The sequence below is a fragment of the Stegodyphus dumicola genome, chromosome 8 (genome assembly GCF_044657685.1).
Source record: "Stegodyphus dumicola isolate Sdum_Otavi_A_Nest chromosome 8, ASM4465768v1".
Taxonomy (NCBI): domain Eukaryota; kingdom Metazoa; phylum Arthropoda; class Arachnida; order Araneae; family Eresidae; genus Stegodyphus; species Stegodyphus dumicola.
This window is the reverse complement of record NC_140775.1, coordinates 107,580,550-107,603,187: the sequence shown is the minus strand read 5'-3', so window position 1 is coordinate 107,603,187 and position 22,638 is coordinate 107,580,550.

Below are 22,638 nucleotides of genomic sequence, written 5' to 3'. Positions count from 1 at the left end.
AAAAATCGAACGGAAATTCCCCGCAGAAACTCCCTTCGCGAATTTTAAAAATCCGAGATAGCCAAAATGTTGCTCTCGAAGAGTAGATCAATTTAAAAAAAAAAAGTTTCTCTCCAGGCCCAATAGGACCCGAATTTGATAGGGTCAAAGTTTCGAAATTTGACACATGAACATCGAATTTTTGCTCCGCTACCGTTACTATTGAAGCTCCCATTAACTATGCATTGGAAGTGCGGTCAATGACCCCAGGTCGCAAAAATTGAGATAGGAGGAAATGCTTTAATAGCCTTCATCAGACCCCCTAAATGCGAGGTACAACGTAAGCGGTTTGAAATTCCGTCCGGCGTTTCTCGCAAATTTGACGTTACACCAAGAGAAATTATGAAGCGATTTTGAATCCTCTTGCTGCAATCGAATGCATTCCGGGGACTAAAGACGCTGATAAAGATTCAGACCGATATCTTCATTTAAACGGTTTGCTCCCATACACTTAACATTGAATATAGGGTCGAACCATGAAGTCGCAAAAATTGAGATAGGAGGAAATGCGTTTATAGGCATGTTCAGTCCCCTAAATGCGAGGTTCTTGTGAAAGCGGTTTCAAAATCCGTGCAGCCGTTCCCTTAAAATTCGAAAGCATATGCGAAAACGCGTTATCTCGCGGAGAAACGACGATTTCGCACATTTAACGTTATACGAAGGGAACTAATGAAGCGATTTTGAATCCTCTTGCTGCAATCGAATGCATTCCGGGGACTAAAGACGCTGATAAAGTTTCAGGCCGATATCTTTATTTAAACGGTTTGCTCCCATACACTTAACATTGAATATAGGGTCGAACCATGAAGTCGCAAAAATTGAGATAGGAGGAAATGCGTTTATAGGCATGTTCAGTCCCCTAAATGCGAGGTTCTGTGAAAGCGGTTTCAAAAATCCGTGCAGCCGTTCCCTTACAATTCGAAAGCATATGCGAAAACGCGTTTTCTCCCCGAGAAACGACGATTTCGCACATTTAACGTTATACGAAGAGAACTAATGAAGCGATTTTGAATCCTCTTGCTGCAATCGAATGCATTCCGGGGACTAAAGACGCTGATAAAGTTTCAGGCCGATATCTTTATTTAAACGGTTTGCCTCCCATACACTTAACATTGAATATAGGGTCTTACCATGAAGTCGCAAAAATTGAGATAGGAGGAAATGCTTTTATAGGCTTGTTCAGTCCCCTAAATGCGAGGTTCTGTGAAAGCGGTTTCAAAATCCGTGCAGCCGTTCCCTTAAAATTCGAAAGCATATGCGAAAACGCGTTTTCTCGCGGAGAAACGACGATTTCGCACATTTAACGTTATACGAAGAGAACTAATGAAGCGATTTTGAATGCTCTTGCTGCAATCGAATGCATTCCGGGGACTAAAGACGCTGATAAAGTTTCAGGCCGATATCTTTATTTAAACGGTTCGCTCCCATACACTTAACATTGAATATAGGGTCGAACCATGAAGTCGCAAAAATTGAGATAGGAGGAAATGCGTTTATAGGCATGTTCAGTCCCCTAAATGCGAGGTTCTGTGAAAGCGGTTTCAAAATCCGTGCAGCCGTTCCCTTAAAATTCGAAAGCATATGCGAAAACGCGTTTTCTCGCGGAGAAACGACGATTTCGCACATTTAACGTTATACGAAGAGAACTAATGAAGCGATTTTGAATGCTCTTGCTGCAATCGAATGCATTCCGGGGACTAAAGACGCTGATAAAGTTTCAGGCCGATATCTTTATTTAAACGGTTCGCTCCCATACACTTAACATTGAATATAGGGTCGAACCATGAAGTCGCAAAAATTGAGATAGGAGGAAATGCGTTTATAGGCATGTTCAGTCCCCTAAATGCGAGGTTCTGTGAAAGCGGTTTCAAAATCCGTGCAGCCGTTCCCTTAAAATTCGAAAGCATATGCGAAAACGCGTTTTCTCGCGGAGAAACGACGATTTCGCACATTTAACGTTATACGAAGAGAACTAATGAAGCGATTTTGAATCCTCTTGCTGCAATCGAATGCATTCCGGGGACTAAAGACCCTGATAAAGTTTCAGGCCGATATCTTTATTTAAACGGTTTGCTCCCATACACTTAACATTGAATATAGGGTCGTACCATGAAGTCGCAAAAATTGAGATAGGAGGAAATGCTTTTATAGGCTTGTTCAGTCCCCTAAATGCGAGGTTCTGTGAAAGCGGTTTCAAAATCCGTGCAGCCGTTCCCTTAAAATTCGAAAGCATATGCGAAAACGCGTTTTCTCGCCGAGAAACGACGATTTCGCACATTTAACGTTATACGAAGAGAACTAATGAAGCGATTTTGAATGCTCTTGCTGCAATCGAATGCATTCCGGGGACTAAAGACGCTGATAAAGTTTCAGGGCCGATATCTTTATTTAAACGGTTCGCTCCCATACACTTAACATTGAATATAGGGTCGAACCATGAAGTCGCAAAAATTGAGATAGGAGGAAATGCGTTTATAGGCATGTTCAGTCCCCTAAATGCGAGGTTCTGTGAAAGCGGTTTCAAAATCCGTGCAGCCGTTCCCTTAAAATTCGAAAGCATATGCGAAAACGCGTTTTCTCACCGAGAAACGACGATTTCGCACATTTAACGTTATACGAAGAGAACTAATGAAGCGATTTTGAATCCTCTTGCTGCAATCGAATGCATTCCGGGGACTAAAGACGCTGATAAAGTTTCAAGCCGATATCTTTATTTAAACGGTTTGCTCCCATACACTTAACATTGAATATAGGGTCGGACCATGAAGTCGCAAAAATTGAGTTGGGAGGAAATGCCTTTGTAGGTTTAATTAGGTCCATAAATGGGAGGTACTGTGTGAGCGGTTTTAAATTCGGAGCAACGGTTACAGGGAATTCTCGCGGCCGAAATGTGTCAAATTCGTGAACTTTGACCCTATGAAAGTCGGGTCCTATTGGGCCTAGAGAGAAACTTTTTTTTTTAAAATTGATCTACTCTTCGAGAGCAACATTTTGGCTATCTCGGATTTTTAAAATTCGCGAAGGGAGTTTCTGCGGGGAATTTCCGTTCGATTTTTGGCCTATTCTTTAAACCTTCAAAAATTCGCCATAAAAAAACTATTGAAGCTAGGACCACGAAATTTGGAGGGTTTGTAGGAAAGAATAGGGAGCCCTTTCACACCAAAATTTGCGCAATTCTATCGAACCGTTTCGGAGATATTCGCGAGTTTTTGTTTTAGCATTACGGCGAAAAGGGGGGGACCCCCCCTGGTGAGGGGCGACTGCGGGGCATGGGGAGGAAGGCCGAAACCCTGTTAGGCCACGTTTCAAATTTCAAGTCGATCGGACAATTAGGGCCCGAGATATCGGGGGTCAAAGTTTGGCCCATTTCAGTCACCATTTCGGTGACCCCATCGAAATTTCGGTCGCTTGCGCCGGGGTCAAAAATTGAGCTACGAGAAAACGCTTGCGGGGGATTGTTCATGTGTCCGAATGGTAAGTGCTGTGTGAGCGGTTTGAAATTCGGTGCAACGGTTACAGGGAATTCTCGCGGCCGAAATGTGTCAAATTCGTGAACTTTGACCCTATGAAAGTCGGGTCCTATTGGGCCTAGAGAGAAACTTTTTTTTTTAAAATTGATCTACTCTTCGAGAGCAACATTTTGGCTATCTCGGATTTTTAAAATTCGCGAAGGGAGTTTCTGCGGGGAATTTCCGTTCGATTTTTGGCCTATTTTTTAAACCTTCAAAAATTCGCCATAAAAAAACTATTAAAGCTAGGACCACGAAATTTGGAGGGTTTGTAGGAAAGAATAGGGAGCCCTTTCACACCAAAATTTGCGCAATTCTATCGAACCGTTTCGGAGATATTCGCGAGTTTTTGTTTTAGCATTACGGCGAAAAGGGGGGGACCCCCCCTGGTGAGGGGCGACTGCGGGGCATGGGGAGGAAGGCCGAAACCCTGTTAGGCCACGTTTCAAATTTCAAGTCGATCGGACAATTAGGGCCCGAGATATCGGGGGTCAAAGTTTGGCCCATTTCAGTCACCATTTCCGTGACCCCATCGAAATTTCGGTCGCTTGCGCCGGGGTCAAAAATTGAGCTACGAGAAAACGCTTGCGGGGGATTGTTCATGTGTCCGAATGGGAAGTGCTGTGTGAGCGGTTTGAAATTCGGTGCAACGGTTACAGGGAATTCTCGCGGCCGAAATGTGTCAAATTCGTGAACTTTGACCCTATGAAAGTCGGGTCCTATTGGGCCTAGAGAGAAACTTTTTTTTTTAAAATTGATCTACTCTTCGAGAGCAACATTTTGGCTATCTCGGATTTTTAAAATTCGCGAAGGGAGTTTCTGCGGGGAATTTCCGTTCGATTTTTGGCCTATTCTTTAAACCTTCAAAAATTCGCCATAAAAAAACTATTGAAGCTAGGACCACGAAATTTGGAGGGTTTGTAGGAAAGAATAGGGAGCCCTTTCACACCAAAATTTGCGCAATTCTATCGAACCGTTTCGGAGATATTCGCGAGTTTTTGTTTTAGCATTACGGCGAAAAGGGGGGGACCCCCCCTGGTGAGGGGCGACTGCGGGGCATGGGGAGGAAGGCCGAAACCCTGTTAGGCCACGTTTCAAATTTCAAGTCGATCGGACAATTAGGGCCCGAGATATCGGGGGTCAAAGTTTGGCCCATTTCAGTCACCATTTCGGTGACCCCATCGAAATTTCGGTCGCTTGCGCCGGGGTCAAAAATTGAGCTACGAGAAAACGCTTGCGGGGGATTGTTCATGTGTCCGAATGGGAAGTGCTGTGTGAGCGGTTTGAAATTCGGTGCAACGGTTACAGGGAATTCTCGCGGCCGAAATGTGTCAAATTCGTGAACTTTGACCCTATGAAAGTCGGGTCCTATTGGGCCTAGAGAGAAACTTTTTTTTTTAAAATTGATCTACTCTTCGAGAGCAACATTTTGGCTATCTCGGATTTTTAAAATTCGCGAAGGGAGTTTCTGCGGGGAATTTCCGTTCGATTTTTGGCCTATTCTTTAAACCTTCAAAAATTCGCCATAAAAAAACTATTGAAGCTAGGACCACGAAATTTGGAGGGTTTGTAGGAAAGAATAGGGAGCCCTTTCACACCAAAATTTGCGCAATTCTATCGAACCGTTTCGGAGATATTCGCGAGTTTTTGTTTTAGCATTACGGCGAAAAGGGGGGGACCCCCCCTGGTGAGGGGCGACTGCGGGGCATGGGGAGGAAGGCCGAAACCCTGTTAGGCCACGTTTCAAATTTCAAGTCGATCGGACAATTAGGGCCCGAGATATCGGGGGTCAAAGTTTGGCCCATTTCAGTCACCATTTCGGTGACCCCATCGAAATTTCGGTCGCTTGCGCCGAGGTCAAAAATTGAGCTACGAGAAAACGCTTGCGGGGGATTGTTCATGTGTCCGAATGGTAAGTGCTGTGTGAGCGGTTTGAAATTCGGTGCAACGGTTACAGGGAATTCTCGCGGCCGAAATGTGTCAAATTCGTGAACTTTGACCCTATGAAAGTCGGGTCCTATTGGGCCTAGAGAGAAACTTTTTTTTTTAAAATTGATCTACTCTTCGAGAGCAACATTTTGGCTATCTCGGATTTTTAAAATTCGCGAAGGGAGTTTCTGCGGGGAATTTCCGTTCGATTTTTGGCCTATTCTTTAAACCTTCAAAAATTCGCCATAAAAAAACTATTGAAGCTAGGACCACGAAATTTGGAGGGTTTGTAGGAAAGAATAGGGAGCCCTTTCACACCAAAATTTGCGCAATTCTATCAAACCGTTTCGGAGATATTCGCGAGTTTTTGTTTTAGCATTACGGCGAAAAGGGGGGACCCCCCCTGGTGAGGGGCGACTGCGGGGCATGGGGAGGAAGGCCGAAACCCTGTTAGGCCACGTTTCAAATTTCAAGTCGATCGGACAATTAGGGCCCGAGATATCGGGGGTCAAAGTTTGGCCCATTTCAGTCACCATTTCCGTGACCCCATCGAAATTTCGGTCGCTTGCGCCGGGGTCAAAAATTGAGCTACGAGAAAACGCTTGCGGGGGATTGTTCATGTGTCCGAATGGTAAGTGCTGTGTGAGCGGTTTGAAATTCGGTGCAACGGTTACAGGGAATTCTCGCGGCCGAAATGTGTCAAATTCGTGAACTTTGACCCTATGAAAGTCGGGTCCTATTGGGCCTAGAGAGAAACTTTTTTTTTTAAAATTGATCTACTCTTCGAGAGCAACATTTTGGCTATCTCGGATTTTTAAAATTCGCGAAGGGAGTTTCTGCGGGGAATTTCCGTTCGATTTTTGGCCTATTCTTTAAACCTTCAAAAATTCGCCATAAAAAAACTATTGAAGCTAGGACCACGAAATTTGGAGGGTTTGTAGGAAAGAATAGGGAGCCCTTTCACACCAAAATTTGCGCAATTCTATCGAACCGTTTCGGAGATATTCGCGAGTTTTTGTTTTAGCATTACGGCGAAAAGGGGGGGACCCCCCCTGGTGAGGGGCGACTGCGGGGCATGGGGAGGAAGGCCGAAACCCTGTTAGGCCACGTTTCAAATTTCAAGTCGATCGGACAATTAGGGCCCGAGATATCGGGGGTCAAAGTTTGGCCCATTTCAGTCACCATTTCGGTGACCCCATCGAAATTTCGGTCGCTTGCGCCGGGCTCAAAAATTGAGCTACGAGAAAACGCTTGCGGGGGATTGTTCATGTGTCCGAATGCGAAGTGCTGTGTGAGCGGTTTGAAATTCGGTGCAACGGTTACAGGGAATTCTCGCGGCCGAAATGTGTCAAATTCGTGAACTTTGACCCTATGAAAGTCGGGTCCTATTGGGCCTAGAGAGAAACTTTTTTTTTTAAAATTGATCTACTCTTCGAGAGCAACATTTTGGCTATCTCGGATTTTTAAAATTCGCGAAGGGAGTTTCTGCGGGGAATTTCCGTTCGATTTTTGGCCTATTCTTTAAACCTTCAAAAATTCGCCATAAAAAAACTATTGAAGCTAGGACCACGAAATTTGGAGGGTTTGTAGGAAAGAATAGGGAGCCCTTTCACACCAAAATTTGCGCAATTCTATCGAACCGTTTCGGAGATATTCGCGAGTTTTTGTTTTAGCATTACGGCGAAAAGGGGGGGACCCCCCCTGGTGAGGGGCGACTGCGGGGCATGGGGAGGAAGGCCGAAACCCTGTTAGGCCACGTTTCAAATTTCAAGTCGATCGGACAATTAGGGCCCGAGATATCGGGGGTCAAAGTTTGGCCCATTTCAGTCACCATTTCCGTGACCCCATCGAAATTTCGGTCGCTTGCGCCGGGGTCAAAAATTGAGCTACGAGAAAACGCTTGCGGGGGATTGTTCATGTGTCCGAATGGGAAGTGCTGTGTGAGCGGTTTGAAATTCGGTGCAACGGTTACAGGGAATTCTCGCGGCCGAAATGTGTCAAATTCGTGAACTTTGACCCTATGAAAGTCGGGTCCTATTGGGCCTAGAGAGAAACTTTTTTTTTTAAAATTGATCTACTCTTCGAGAGCAACATTTTGGCTATCTCGGATTTTTAAAATTCGCGAAGGGAGTTTCTGCGGGGAATTTCCGTTCGATTTTTGGCCTATTCTTTAAACCTTCAAAAATTCGCCATAAAAAAACTATTGAAGCTAGGACCACGAAATTTGGAGGGTTTGTAGGAAAGAATAGGGAGCCCTTTCACACCAAAATTTGCGCAATTCTATCGAACCGTTTCGGAGATATTCGCGAGTTTTTGTTTTAGCATTACGGCGAAAAGGGGGGGACCCCCCCTGGTGAGGGGCGACTGCGGGGCATGGGGAGGAAGGCCGAAACCCTGTTAGGCCACGTTTCAAATTTCAAGTCGATCGGACAATTAGGGCCCGAGATATCGGGGGTCAAAGTTTGGCCCATTTCAGTCACCATTTCGGTGACCCCATCGAAATTTCGGTCGCTTGCGCCGGGGTCAAAAATTGAGCTACGAGAAAACGCTTGCGGGGGATTGTTCATGTGTCCGAATGGGAAGTGCTGTGTGAGCGGTTTGAAATTCGGTGCAACGGTTACAGGGAATTCTCGCGGCCGAAATGTGTCAAATTCGTGAACTTTGACCCTATGAAAGTCGGGTCCTATTGGGCCTAGAGAGAAACTTTTTTTTTTAAAATTGATCTACTCTTCGAGAGCAACATTTTGGCTATCTCGGATTTTTAAAATTCGCGAAGGGAGTTTCTGCGGGGAATTTCCGTTCGATTTTTGGCCTATTCTTTAAACCTTCAAAAATTCGCCATAAAAAAACTATTGAAGCTAGGACCACGAAATTTGGAGGGTTTGTAGGAAAGAATAGGGAGCCCTTTCACACCAAAATTTGCGCAATTCTATCGAACCGTTTCGGAGATATTCGCGAGTTTTTGTTTTAGCATTACGGCGAAAAGGGGGGGACCCCCCCTGGTGAGGGGCGACTGCGGGGCATGGGGAGGAAGGCCGAAACCCTGTTAGGCCACGTTTCAAATTTCAAGTCGATCGGACAATTAGGGCCCGAGATATCGGGGGTCAAAGTTTGGCCCATTTCAGTCACCATTTCGGTGACCCCATCGAAATTTCGGTCGCTTGCGCCGAGGTCAAAAATTGAGCTACGAGAAAACGCTTGCGGGGGATTGTTCATGTGTCCGAATGGTAAGTGCTGTGTGAGCGGTTTGAAATTCGGTGCAACGGTTACAGGGAATTCTCGCGGCCGAAATGTGTCAAATTCGTGAACTTTGACCCTATGAAAGTCGGGTCCTATTGGGCCTAGAGAGAAACTTTTTTTTTTTAAAATTGATCTACTCTTCGAGAGCAACATTTTGGCTATCTCGGATTTTTAAAATTCGCGAAGGGAGTTTCTGCGGGGAATTTCCGTTCGATTTTTGGCCTATTCTTTAAACCTTCAAAAATTCGCCATAAAAAAACTATTGAAGCTAGGACCACGAAATTTGGAGGGTTTGTAGGAAAGAATAGGGAGCCCTTTCACACCAAAATTTGCGCAATTCTATCAAACCGTTTCGGAGATATTCGCGAGTTTTTGTTTTAGCATTACGGCGAAAAGGGGGGGACCCCCCCTGGTGAGGGGCGACTGCGGGGCATGGGGAGGAAGGCCGAAACCCTGTTAGGCCACGTTTCAAATTTCAAGTCGATCGGACAATTAGGGCCCGAGATATCGGGGGTCAAAGTTTGGCCCATTTCAGTCACCATTTCCGTGACCCCATCGAAATTTCGGTCGCTTGCGCCGGGGTCAAAAATTGAGCTACGAGAAAACGCTTGCGGGGGATTGTTCATGTGTCCGAATGGTAAGTGCTGTGTGAGCGGTTTGAAATTCGGTGCAACGGTTACAGGGAATTCTCGCGGCCGAAATGTGTCAAATTCGTGAACTTTGACCCTATGAAAGTCGGGTCCTATTGGGCCTAGAGAGAAACTTTTTTTTTTAAAATTGATCTACTCTTCGAGAGCAACATTTTGGCTATCTCGGATTTTTAAAATTCGCGAAGGGAGTTTCTGCGGGGAATTTCCGTTCGATTTTTGGCCTATTCTTTAAACCTTCAAAAATTCGCCATAAAAAAACTATTGAAGCTAGGACCACGAAATTTGGAGGGTTTGTAGGAAAGAATAGGGAGCCCTTTCACACCAAAATTTGCGCAATTCTATCGAACCGTTTCGGAGATATTCGCGAGTTTTTGTTTTAGCATTACGGCGAAAAGGGGGGGACCCCCCCTGGTGAGGGGCGACTGCGGGGCATGGGGAGGAAGGCCGAAACCCTGTTAGGCCACGTTTCAAATTTCAAGTCGATCGGACAATTAGGGCCCGAGATATCGGGGGTCAAAGTTTGGCCCATTTCAGTCACCATTTCGGTGACCCCATCGAAATTTCGGTCGCTTGCGCCGGGCTCAAAAATTGAGCTACGAGAAAACGCTTGCGGGGGATTGTTCATGTGTCCGAATGCGAAGTGCTGTGTGAGCGGTTTGAAATTCGGTGCAACGGTTACAGGGAATTCTCGCGGCCGAAATGTGTCAAATTCGTGAACTTTGACCCTATGAAAGTCGGGTCCTATTGGGCCTAGAGAGAAACTTTTTTTTTTAAAATTGATCTACTCTTCGAGAGCAACATTTTGGCTATCTCGGATTTTTAAAATTCGCGAAGGGAGTTTCTGCGGGGAATTTCCGTTCGATTTTTGGCCTATTCTTTAAACCTTCAAAAATTCGCCATAAAAAAACTATTGAAGCTAGGACCACGAAATTTGGAGGGTTTGTAGGAAAGAATAGGGAGCCCTTTCACACCAAAATTTGCGCAATTCTATCGAACCGTTTCGGAGATATTCGCGAGTTTTTGTTTTAGCATTACGGCGAAAAGGGGGGGACCCCCCCTGGTGAGGGGCGACTGCGGGGCATGGGGAGGAAGGCCGAAACCCTGTTAGGCCACGTTTCAAATTTCAAGTCGATCGGACAATTAGGGCCCGAGATATCGGGGGTCAAAGTTTGGCCCATTTCAGTCACCATTTCGGTGACCCCATCGAAATTTCGGTCGCTTGCGCCGGGGTCAAAAATTGAGCTACGAGAAAACGCTTGCGGGGGATTGTTCATGTGTCCGAATGGTAAGTGCTGTGTGAGCGGTTTGAAATTCGGTGCAACGGTTACAGGGAATTCTCGCGGCCGAAATGTGTCAAATTCGTGAACTTTGACCCTATGAAAGTCGGGTCCTATTGGGCCTAGAGAGAAACTTTTTTTTTTAAAATTGATCTACTCTTCGAGAGCAACATTTTGGCTATCTCGGATTTTTAAAATTCGCGAAGGGAGTTTCTGCGGGGAATTTCCGTTCGATTTTTGGCCTATTTTTTAAACCTTCAAAAATTCGCCATAAAAAAACTATTAAAGCTAGGACCACGAAATTTGGAGGGTTTGTAGGAAAGAATAGGGAGCCCTTTCACACCAAAATTTGCGCAATTCTATCGAACCGTTTCGGAGATATTCGCGAGTTTTTGTTTTAGCATTACGGCGAAAAGGGGGGGACCCCCCCTGGTGAGGGGCGACTGCGGGGCATGGGGAGGAAGGCCGAAACCCTGTTAGGCCACGTTTCAAATTTCAAGTCGATCGGACAATTAGGGCCCGAGATATCGGGGGTCAAAGTTTGGCCCATTTCAGTCACCATTTCCGTGACCCCATCGAAATTTCGGTCGCTTGCGCCGGGGTCAAAAATTGAGCTACGAGAAAACGCTTGCGGGGGATTGTTCATGTGTCCGAATGGGAAGTGCTGTGTGAGCGGTTTGAAATTCGGTGCAACGGTTACAGGGAATTCTCGCGGCCGAAATGTGTCAAATTCGTGAACTTTGACCCTATGAAAGTCGGGTCCTATTGGGCCTAGAGAGAAACTTTTTTTTTTAAATTGATGTACTCTTCGAGAGCAACATTTTGGCTATCTCGGATTTTTAAAATTCGCGAAGGGAGTTTCTGCGGGGAATTTCCGTACGATTTTTGGCCTATTCTTTAAACCTTCAAAAATTCGCCATAAAAAAACTATTGAAGCTAGGACCACGAAATTTCGAGGGTTTGTAGGAAAGAATAGGGAGCCCTTTCACACCAAAATTTGCGCAATTCTATCGAACCGTTTCGGAGATATTCGCGAGTTTTTGTTTTAGCATTACGGCGAAAAGGAGGGGACCCCCCCTGGTGAGGGGCGACTGCGGGGCATGGGGAGGAAGGCCGAAACCCTGTTAGGCCACGTTTCAAATTTCAAGTCGATCGGACAATTAGGGCCCGAGATATGGGGGGTCAAATTTTGGCCCATTTCAGTCACCATTTCCGTTGACGCCGGCGCAAGCGACCGAAATTTCGATGGGGTCACGGAAAGGGTCACGGAAATGGGCCAAACTTTGACCCCCGATATCTCGGGCCCTAATTGTCCGATCGACTTGAAATTTGAAACGTGGCCTAACAGGGTTTCGGCCTTCCTCCCCATGCCCCGCAGTCGCCCCTCACCAGGGGGGGTCCCCCCCTTTTCGCCGTAATGCTAAAACAAAAACTCGCGAATATCTCCGAAACGGTTCGATAGAATTGCGCAAATTTTGGTGTGAAAGGGCTCCCTATTCTTTCCTACAAACCCTCCAAATTTCGTGGTCCTAGCTTCAATAGTTTTTTTATGGCGAATTTTTGAAGGTTTAAAGAATAGGCCAAAAATCGAACGGAAATTCCCCGCAGAAACTCCCTTCGCGAATTTTAAAAATCCGAGATAGCCAAAATGTTGCTCTCGAAGAGTAGATCAATTTTAAAAAAAAAAGTTTCTCTCTAGGCCCATCAGGACCCGACTTTCATAGGGTCAAAGTTCACGAATTTGACACATTTCGGCCGCGAGAATTCCCTGTAACCGTTGCACCGAATTTCAAACCGCTCACACAGCACTTACCATTCGGACACATGAACAATCCCCCGCAAGCGTTTTCTCGTAGCTCAATTTTTGACCCCGGCGCAAGCGACCGAAATTTCGATGGGGTCACCGAAATGGTGACTGAAATGGGCCAAACTTTGACCCTCGATATCTCGGGCCCTAACTGTCCGATCGACTTGAAATTTGAAACGTGGTCTAACAGGGTTTCGGCCTTCCTCCCCATGCCCCGCAGTCGCCCCTCACCAGGGGGGGTCCCCCCCTTTTCGCCGTAATGCTAAACCAAAAACTCGCGAATATCTCCGAAACGGTTCGATAGAATTGCGCAAATTTTGGTGTGAAAGGGCTCCCTATTCTTTCCTACAAACCCTCCAAATTTCGTGGTCCTAGCTTCAATAGTTTTTTTATGGCGAATTTTTGAAGGTTTAAAGAATAGGCCAAAAATCGAACGGAAATTCCCCGCAGAAACTCCCTTCGCGAATTTTAAAAATCCGAGATAGCCAAAATGTTGCTCTCGAAGAGTAGATCAATTTAAAAAAAAAAAGTTTCTCTCTAGGCCCAATAGGACCCGACTTTCATAGGGTCAAAGTTCACGAATTTGACACATTTCGGCCGCGAGAATTCCCTGTAACCGTTGCACCGAATTTCAAACCGCTCACACAGCACTTCCCATTCGGACACATGAACAATCCCCCGCAAGCGTTTTCTCGTAGCTCAATTTTTGACCCCGGCGCAAGCGACCGAAATTTCGATGGGGTCACCGAAATGGTGACTGAAATGGGCCAAACTTTGACCCCCGATATCTCGGGCCCTAATTGTCCGATCGACTTGAAATTTGAAACGTGGCCTAACAGGGTTTCGGCCTTCCTCCCCATGCCCCGCAGTCGCCCCTCACCAGGGGGGGTCCCCCCTTTTCGCCGTAATGCTAAACCAAAAACTCGCGAATATCTCCGAAACGGTTCGATAGAATTGCGCAAATTTTGGTGTGAAAGGGCTCCCTATTCTTTCCTACAAACCCTCCAAATTTCGTGGTCCTAGCTTCAATAGTTTTTTTTATGGCGAATTTTTGAAGGTTTAAAGAATAGGCCAAAAATCGAACGGAAATTCCCCGCAGAAACTCCCGTCGCGAATTTTAAAAATCCGAGATAGCCAAAATGTTGCTCTCGAAGAGTAGATCAATTTTAAAAAAAAAAGTTTCTCTCTAGGCCCAATAGGACCCGACTTTCATAGGGTCAAAGTTCACGAATTTGACACATTTCGGCCGCGAGAATTCCCTGTAACCGTTGCACCGAATTTCAAACCGCTCACACAGCACTTCCCATTCGGACACATGAACAATCCCCCGCAAGCGTTTTCTCGTAGCTCAATTTTTGACCCCGGCGCAAGCGACCGAAATTTCGATGGGGTCACCGAAATGGTGACTGAAATGGGCCAAACTTTGACCCCCGATATCTCGGGCCCTAATTGTCCGATCGACTTGAAATTTGAAACGTGGCCTAACAGGGTTTCGGCCTTCCTCCCCATGCCCCGCAGTCGCCCCTCACCAGGGGGGGTCCTCCCCTTTTCGCCGTAATGCTAAACCAAAAACTCGCGAATATCTCCGAAACGGTTCGATAGAATTGCGCAAATTTTGGTGTGAAAGGGCTCCCTATTCTTTCCTACAAACCCTCCAAATTTCGTGGTCCTAGCTTCAATAGTTTTTTTATGGCGAATTTTTGAAGGTTTAAAGAATAGGCCAAAAATCGAACGGAAATTCCCCGCAGAAACTCCCTTCGCGAATTTTAAAAATCCGAGATAGCCAAAATGTTGCTCTCGAAGAGTAGATCAATTTAAAAAAAAAAGTTTCTCTCTAGGCCCAATAGGACCCGACTTTCATAGGGTCAAAGTTCACGAATTTGACACATTTCGGCCGCGAGAATTCCCTGTAACCGTTGCACCGAATTTCAAACCGCTCACACAGCACTTCCCATTCGGACACATGAACAATCCCCCGCAAGCGTTTTCTCGTAGCTCAATTTTTGACCCCGGCGCAAGCGACCGAAATTTCGATGGGGTCACCGAAATGGTGACTGAAATGGGCCAAACTTTGACCCCCGATATCTCGGGCCCTAATTGTCCGATCGACTTGAAATTTGAAACGTGGCCTAACAGGGTTTCGGCCTTCCTCCCCATGCCCCGCAGTCGCCCCTCACCAGGGGGGGTCCTCCCCTTTTCGCCGTAATGCTAAACCAAAAACTCGCGAATATCTCCGAAACGGTTCGATAGAATTGCGCAAATTTTGGTGTGAAAGGGCTCCCTATTCTTTCCTACAAACCCTCCAAATTTCGTGGTCCTAGCTTCAATAGTTTTTTTATGGCGAATTTTTGAAGGTTTAAAGAATAGGCCAAAAATCGAACGGAAATTCCCCGCAGAAACTCCGTTCGCGAATTTTAAAAATCCGAGATAGCCAAAATGTTGCTCTCGAAGAGTAGATCAATTTTAAAAAAAAAAGTTTCTCTCTAGGCCCAATAGGACCCGACTTTCATAGGGTCAAAGTTCACGAATTTGACACATTTCGGCCGCGAGAATTCCCTGTAACCGTTGCACCGAATTTCAAACCGCTCACACAGCACTTCCCATTCGGACACATGAACAATCCCCCGCAAGCGTTTTCTCGTAGCTCAATTTTTGACCCCGGCGCAAGGGACCGAAATTTCGTTGGGGTCACCGAAATGGTGACTGAAATGGGCCAAACTTTGACCCCCGATATCTCCGGCCCTAATTGTCCGATCGACTTGAAATTTGAAACGTGGCCTAACAGGGTTTCGGCCTTCCTCCCCATGCCCCGCAGTCGCCCCTCACCAGGGGGGGTCCCCCCCTTTTCGCCGTAATGCTAAAACAAAAACTCGCGAATATCTCCGAAACGGTTCGATAGAATTGCGCAAATTTTGGTGTGAAAGGGCTCCCTATTCTTTCCTACAAACCCTCCAAATTTCGTGGTCCTAGCTTCAATAGTTTTTTTATGGCGAATTTTTGAAGGTTTAAAGAATAGGCCAAAAATCGAACGGAAATTCCCCGCAGAAACTCCCTTCGCGAATTTTAAAAATCCGAGATAGCCAAAATGTTGCTCTCGAAGAGTAGATCAATTTTAAAAAAAAAAGTTTCTCTCTAGGCCCAATAGGACCCGACTTTCATAGGGTCAAAGTTCACGAATTTGACACATTTCGGCCGCGAGAATTCCCTGTAACCGTTGCACCGAATTTCAAACCGCTCACACAGCACTTACCATTCGGACACATGAACAATCCCCCGCAAGCGTTTTCTCGTAGCTCAATTTTTGACCCCGGCGCAAGCGACCGAAATTTCGATGGGGTCACCGAAATGGTGACTGAAATGGGCCAAACTTTGACCCCCGATATCTCGGGCCCTAATTGTCCGATCGACTTGAAATTTGAAACGTGGCCTAACAGGGTTTCGGCCTTCCTCCCCATGCCCCGCAGTCGCCCCTCACCAGGGGGGGTCCCCCCCTTTTCGCCGTAATGCTAAAACAAAAACTCGCGAATATCTCCGAAACGGTTCGATAGAATTGCGCAAATTTTGGTGTGAAAGGGCTCCCTATTCTTTCCTACAAACCCTCCAAATTTCGTGGTCCTAGCTTCAATAGTTTTTTTATGGCGAATTTTTGAATGTTTAAAGAATAGGCCAAAAATCGAACGGAAATTCCCCGCAGAAACTCCCTTCGCGAATTTTAAAAATCCGAGATAGCCAAAATGTTGCTCTCGAAGAGTAGATCAATTTAAAAAAAAAAAGTTTCTCTCCAGGCCCAATAGGACCCGAATTTGATAGGGTCAAAGTTTCGAAATTTGACACATGAACATCGAATTTTTGCTCCGCTACCGTTACTATTGAAGCTCCCATTAACTATGCATTGGAAGTGCGGTCAATGACCCCAGGTCGCAAAAATTGAGATAGGAGGAAATGCTTTAATAGCCTTCATCAGACCCCTAAATGCGAGGTACAACGTAAGCGGTTTGAAATTCCGTCCGGCGTTTCTCGCAAATTTGACGTTACACCAAGAGAAATTATGAAGCGATTTTGAATCCTCTTGCTGCAATCGAATGCATTCCGGGGACTAAAGACGCTGATAAAGATTCAGACCGATATCTTCATTTAAACGGTTTGCTCCCATACACTTAACATTGAATATAGGGTCGAACCATGAAGTCGCAAAAATTGAGATAGGAGGAAATGCGTTTATAGGCATGTTCAGTCCCCTAAATGCGAGGTTCTGTGAAAGCGGTTTCAAAATCCGTGCAGCCGTTCCCTTAAAATTCGAAAGCATATGCGAAAACGCGTTATCTCGCGGAGAAACGACGATTTCGCACATTTAACGTTATACGAAGGGAACTAATGAAGCGATTTTGAATCCTCTTGCTGCAATCGAATGCATTCCGGGGACTAAAGACGCTGATAAAGTTTCAGGCCGATATCTTTATTTAAACGGTTTGCTCCCATACACTTAACATTGAATATAGGGTCGAACCATGAAGTCGCAAAAATTGAGATAGGAGGAAATGCGTTTATAGGCATGTTCAGTCCCCTAAATGCGAGGTTCTGTGAAAGCGGTTTCAAAATCCGTGCAGCCGTTCCCTTACAATTCGAAAGCATATGCGAAAACGCGTTTTCTCCCCGAGAAACGACGATTTCGCACATTTAACGTTATACGAAGAGAACTAATGAAGCGATTTTGAATCCTCTTGCTGCAATCGAATGCATTCCGGGGACTAAAGACGCTGATAAAGTTTCAGGCCGATATCTTTATTTAAACGGTTTGCTCCCATACACTTAACATTGAATATAGGGTCTTACCATGAAGTCGCAAAAATTGAGATAGGAGGAAATGCTTTTATAGGCTTGTTCAGTCCCCTAAATGCGAGGTTCTGTGAAAGCGGTTTCAAAATCCGTGCAGCCGTTCCCTTAAAATTCGAAAGCATATGCGAAAACGCGTTTTCTCGCGGAGAAACGACGATTTCGCACATTTAACGTTATACGAAGAGAACTAATGAAGCGATTTTGAATGCTCTTGCTGCAATCGAATGCATTCCGGGGACTAAAGACGCTGATAAAGTTTCAGGCCGATATCTTTATTTAAACGGTTCGCTCCCATACACTTAACATTGAATATAGGGTCGAACCATGAAGTCGCAAAAATTGAGATAGGAGGAAATGCGTTTATAGGCATGTTCAGTCCCCTAAATGCGAGGTTCTGTGAAAGCGGTTTCAAAATCCGTGCAGCCGTTCCCTTAAAATTCGAAAGCATATGCGAAAACGCGTTTTCTCGCGGAGAAACGACGATTTCGCACATTTAACGTTATACGAAGAGAACTAATGAAGCGATTTTGAATGCTCTTGCTGCAATCGAATGCATTCCGGGGACTAAAGACGCTGATAAAGTTTCAGGCCGATATCTTTATTTAAACGGTTCGCTCCCATACACTTAACATTGAATATAGGGTCGAACCATGAAGTCGCAAAAATTGAGATAGGAGGAAATGCGTTTATAGGCATGTTCAGTCCCCTAAATGCGAGGTTCTGTGAAAGCGGTTTCAAAATCCGTGCAGCCGTTCCCTTAAAATTCGAAAGCATATGCGAAAACGCGTTTTCTCGCGGAGAAACGACGATTTCGCACATTTAACGTTATACGAAGAGAACTAATGAAGCGATTTTGAATCCTCTTGCTGCAATCGAATGCATTCCGGGGACTAAAGACCCTGATAAAGTTTCAGGCCGATATCTTTATTTAAACGGTTTGCTCCCATACACTTAACATTGAATATAGGGTCGTACCATGAAGTCGCAAAAATTGAGATAGGAGGAAATGCTTTTATAGGCTTGTTCAGTCCCCTAAATGCGAGGTTCTGTGAAAGCGGTTTCAAAATCCGTGCAGCCGTTCCCTTAAAATTCGAAAGCATATGCGAAAACGCGTTTTCTCGCCGAGAAACGACGATTTCGCACATTTAACGTTATACGAAGAGAACTAATGAAGCGATTTTGAATGCTCTTGCTGCAATCGAATGCATTCCGGGGACTAAAGACGCTGATAAAGTTTCAGGCCGATATCTTTATTTAAACGGTTCGCTCCCATACACTTAACATTGAATATAGGGTCGAACCATGAAGTCGCAAAAATTGAGATAGGAGGAAATGCGTTTATAGGCATGTTCAGTCCCCTAAATGCGAGGTTCTGTGAAAGCGGTTTCAAAATCCGTGCAGCCGTTCCCTTAAAATTCGAAAGCATATGCGAAAACGCGTTTTCTCACCGAGAAACGACGATTTCGCACATTTAACGTTATACGAAGAGAACTAATGAAGCGATTTTGAATCCTCTTGCTGCAATCGAATGCATTCCGGGGACTAAAGACGCTGATAAAGTTTCAAGCCGATATCTTTATTTAAACGGTTTGCTCCCATACACTTAACATTGAATATAGGGTCGGACCATGAAGTCGCAAAAATTGAGTTGGGAGGAAATGCCTTTGTAGGTTTAATTAGGTCCATAAATGGGAGGTACTGTGTGAGCGGTTTTAAATTCGGAGCAACGGTTACAGGGAATTCTCGCGGCCGAAATGTGTCAAATTCGTGAACTTTGACCCTATGAAAGTCGGGTCCTATTGGGCCTAGAGAGAAACTTTTTTTTTTAAAATTGATCTACTCTTCGAGAGCAACATTTTGGCTATCTCGGATTTTTAAAATTCGCGAAGGGAGTTTCTGCGGGGAATTTCCGTTCGATTTTTGGCCTATTCTTTAAACCTTCAAAAATTCGCCATAAAAAAACTATTGAAGCTAGGACCACGAAATTTGGAGGGTTTGTAGGAAAGAATAGGGAGCCCTTTCACACCAAAATTTGCGCAATTCTATCGAACCGTTTCGGAGATATTCGCGAGTTTTTGTTTTAGCATTACGGCGAAAAGGGGGGGACCCCCCCTGGTGAGGGGCGACTGCGGGGCATGGGGAGGAAGGCCGAAACCCTGTTAGGCCACGTTTCAAATTTCAAGTCGATCGGACAATTAGGGCCCGAGATATCGGGGGTCAAAGTTTGGCCCATTTCAGTCACCATTTCGGTGACCCCATCGAAATTTCGGTCGCTTGCGCCGGGGTCAAAAATTGAGCTACGAGAAAACGCTTGCGGGGGATTGTTCATGTGTCCGAATGGTAAGTGCTGTGTGAGCGGTTTGAAATTCGGTGCAACGGTTACAGGGAATTCTCGCGGCCGAAATGTGTCAAATTCGTGAACTTTGACCCTATGAAAGTCGGGTCCTATTGGGCCTAGAGAGAAACTTTTTTTTTTAAAATTGATCTACTCTTCGAGAGCAACATTTTGGCTATCTCGGATTTTTAAAATTCGCGAAGGGAGTTTCTGCGGGGAATTTCCGTTCGATTTTTGGCCTATTTTTTAAACCTTCAAAAATTCGCCATAAAAAAACTATTAAAGCTAGGACCACGAAATTTGGAGGGTTTGTAGGAAAGAATAGGGAGCCCTTTCACACCAAAATTTGCGCAATTCTATCGAACCGTTTCGGAGATATTCGCGAGTTTTTGTTTTAGCATTACGGCGAAAAGGGGGGGACCCCCCCTGGTGAGGGGCGACTGCGGGGCATGGGGAGGAAGGCCGAAACCCTGTTAGGCCACGTTTCAAATTTCAAGTCGATCGGACAATTAGGGCCCGAGATATCGGGGGTCAAAGTTTGGCCCATTTCAGTCACCATTTCCGTGACCCCATCGAAATTTCGGTCGCTTGCGCCGGGGTCAAAAATTGAGCTACGAGAAAACGCTTGCGGGGGATTGTTCATGTGTCCGAATGGGAAGTGCTGTGTGAGCGGTTTGAAATTCGGTGCAACGGTTACAGGGAATTCTCGCGGCCGAAATGTGTCAAATTCGTGAACTTTGACCCTATGAAAGTCGGGTCCTATTGGGCCTAGAGAGAAACTTTTTTTTTTAAAATTGATCTACTCTTCGAGAGCAACATTTTGGCTATCTCGGATTTTTAAAATTCGCGAAGGGAGTTTCTGCGGGGAATTTCCGTTCGATTTTTGGCCTATTCTTTAAACCTTCAAAAATTCGCCATAAAAAAAACTATTGAAGCTAGGACCACGAAATTTGGAGGGTTTGTAGGAAAGAATAGGGAGCCCTTTCACACCAAAATTTGCGCAATTCTATCGAACCGTTTCGGAGATATTCGCGAGTTTTTGTTTTAGCATTACGGCGAAAAGGGGGGGACCCCCCCTGGTGAGGGGCGACTGCGGGGCATGGGGAGGAAGGCCGAAACCCTGTTAGGCCACGTTTCAAATTTCAAGTCGATCGGACAATTAGGGCCCGAGATATCGGGGGTCAAAGTTTGGCCCATTTCAGTCACCATTTCGGTGACCCCATCGAAATTTCGGTCGCTTGCGCCGGGGTCAAAAATTGAGCTACGAGAAAACGCTTGCGGGGGATTGTTCATGTGTCCGAATGGGAAGTGCTGTGTGAGCGGTTTGAAATTCGGTGCAACGGTTACAGGGAATTCTCGCGGCCGAAATGTGTCAAATTCGTGAACTTTGACCCTATGAAAGTCGGGTCCTATTGGGCCTAGAGAGAAACTTTTTTTTTTAAAATTGATCTACTCTTCGAGAGCAACATTTTGGCTATCTCGGATTTTTAAAATTCGCGAAGGGAGTTTCTGCGGGGAATTTCCGTTCGATTTTTGGCCTATTCTTTAAACCTTCAAAAATTCGCCATAAAAAAACTATTGAAGCTAGGACCACGAAATTTGGAGGGTTTGTAGGAAAGAATAGGGAGCCCTTTCACACCAAAATTTGCGCAATTCTATCGAACCGTTTCGGAGATATTCGCGAGTTTTTGTTTTAGCATTACGGCGAAAAGGGGGGGACCCCCCCTGGTGAGGGGCGACTGCGGGGCATGGGGAGGAAGGCCGAAACCCTGTTAGGCCACGTTTCAAATTTCAAGTCGATCGGACAATTAGGGCCCGAGATATCGGGGGTCAAAGTTTGGCCCATTTCAGTCACCATTTCGGTGACCCCATCGAAATTTCGGTCGCTTGCGCCGAGGTCAAAAATTGAGCTACGAGAAAACGCTTGCGGGGGATTGTTCATGTGTCCGAATGGTAAGTGCTGTGTGAGCGGTTTGAAATTCGGTGCAACGGTTACAGGGAATTCTCGCGGCCGAAATGTGTCAAATTCGTGAACTTTGACCCTATGAAAGTCGGGTCCTATTGGGCCTAGAGAGAAACTTTTTTTTTTAAAATTGATCTACTCTTCGAGAGCAACATTTTGGCTATCTCGGATTTTTAAAATTCGCGAAGGGAGTTTCTGCGGGGAATTTCCGTTCGATTTTTGGCCTATTCTTTAAACCTTCAAAAATTCGCCATAAAAAAACTATTGAAGCTAGGACCACGAAATTTGGAGGGTTTGTAGGAAAGAATAGGGAGCCCTTTCACACCAAAATTTGCGCAATTCTATCAAACCGTTTCGGAGATATTCGCGAGTTTTTGTTTTAGCATTACGGCGAAAAGGGGGGGACCCCCCCTGGTGAGGGGCGACTGCGGGGCATGGGGAGGAAGGCCGAAACCCTGTTAGGCCACGTTTCAAATTTCAAGTCGATCGGACAATTAGGGCCCGAGATATCGGGGGTCAAAGTTTGGCCCATTTCAGTCACCATTTCCGTGACCCCATCGAAATTTCGGTCGCTTGCGCCGGGGTCAAAAATTGAGCTACGAGAAAACGCTTGCGGGGGATTGTTCATGTGTCCGAATGGTAAGTGCTGTGTGAGCGGTTTGAAATTCGGTGCAACGGTTACAGGGAATTCTCGCGGCCGAAATGTGTCAAATTCGTGAACTTTGACCCTATGAAAGTCGGGTCCTATTGGGCCTAGAGAGAAACTTTTTTTTTTAAAATTGATCTACTCTTCGAGAGCAACATTTTGGCTATCTCGGATTTTTAAAATTCGCGAAGGGAGTTTCTGCGGGGAATTTCCGTTCGATTTTTGGCCTATTCTTTAAACCTTCAAAAATTCGCCATAAAAAAACTATTGAAGCTAGGACCACGAAATTTGGAGGGTTTGTAGGAAAGAATAGGGAGCCCTTTCACACCAAAATTTGCGCAATTCTATCGAACCGTTTCGGAGATATTCGCGAGTTTTTGTTTTAGCATTACGGCGAAAAGGGGGGG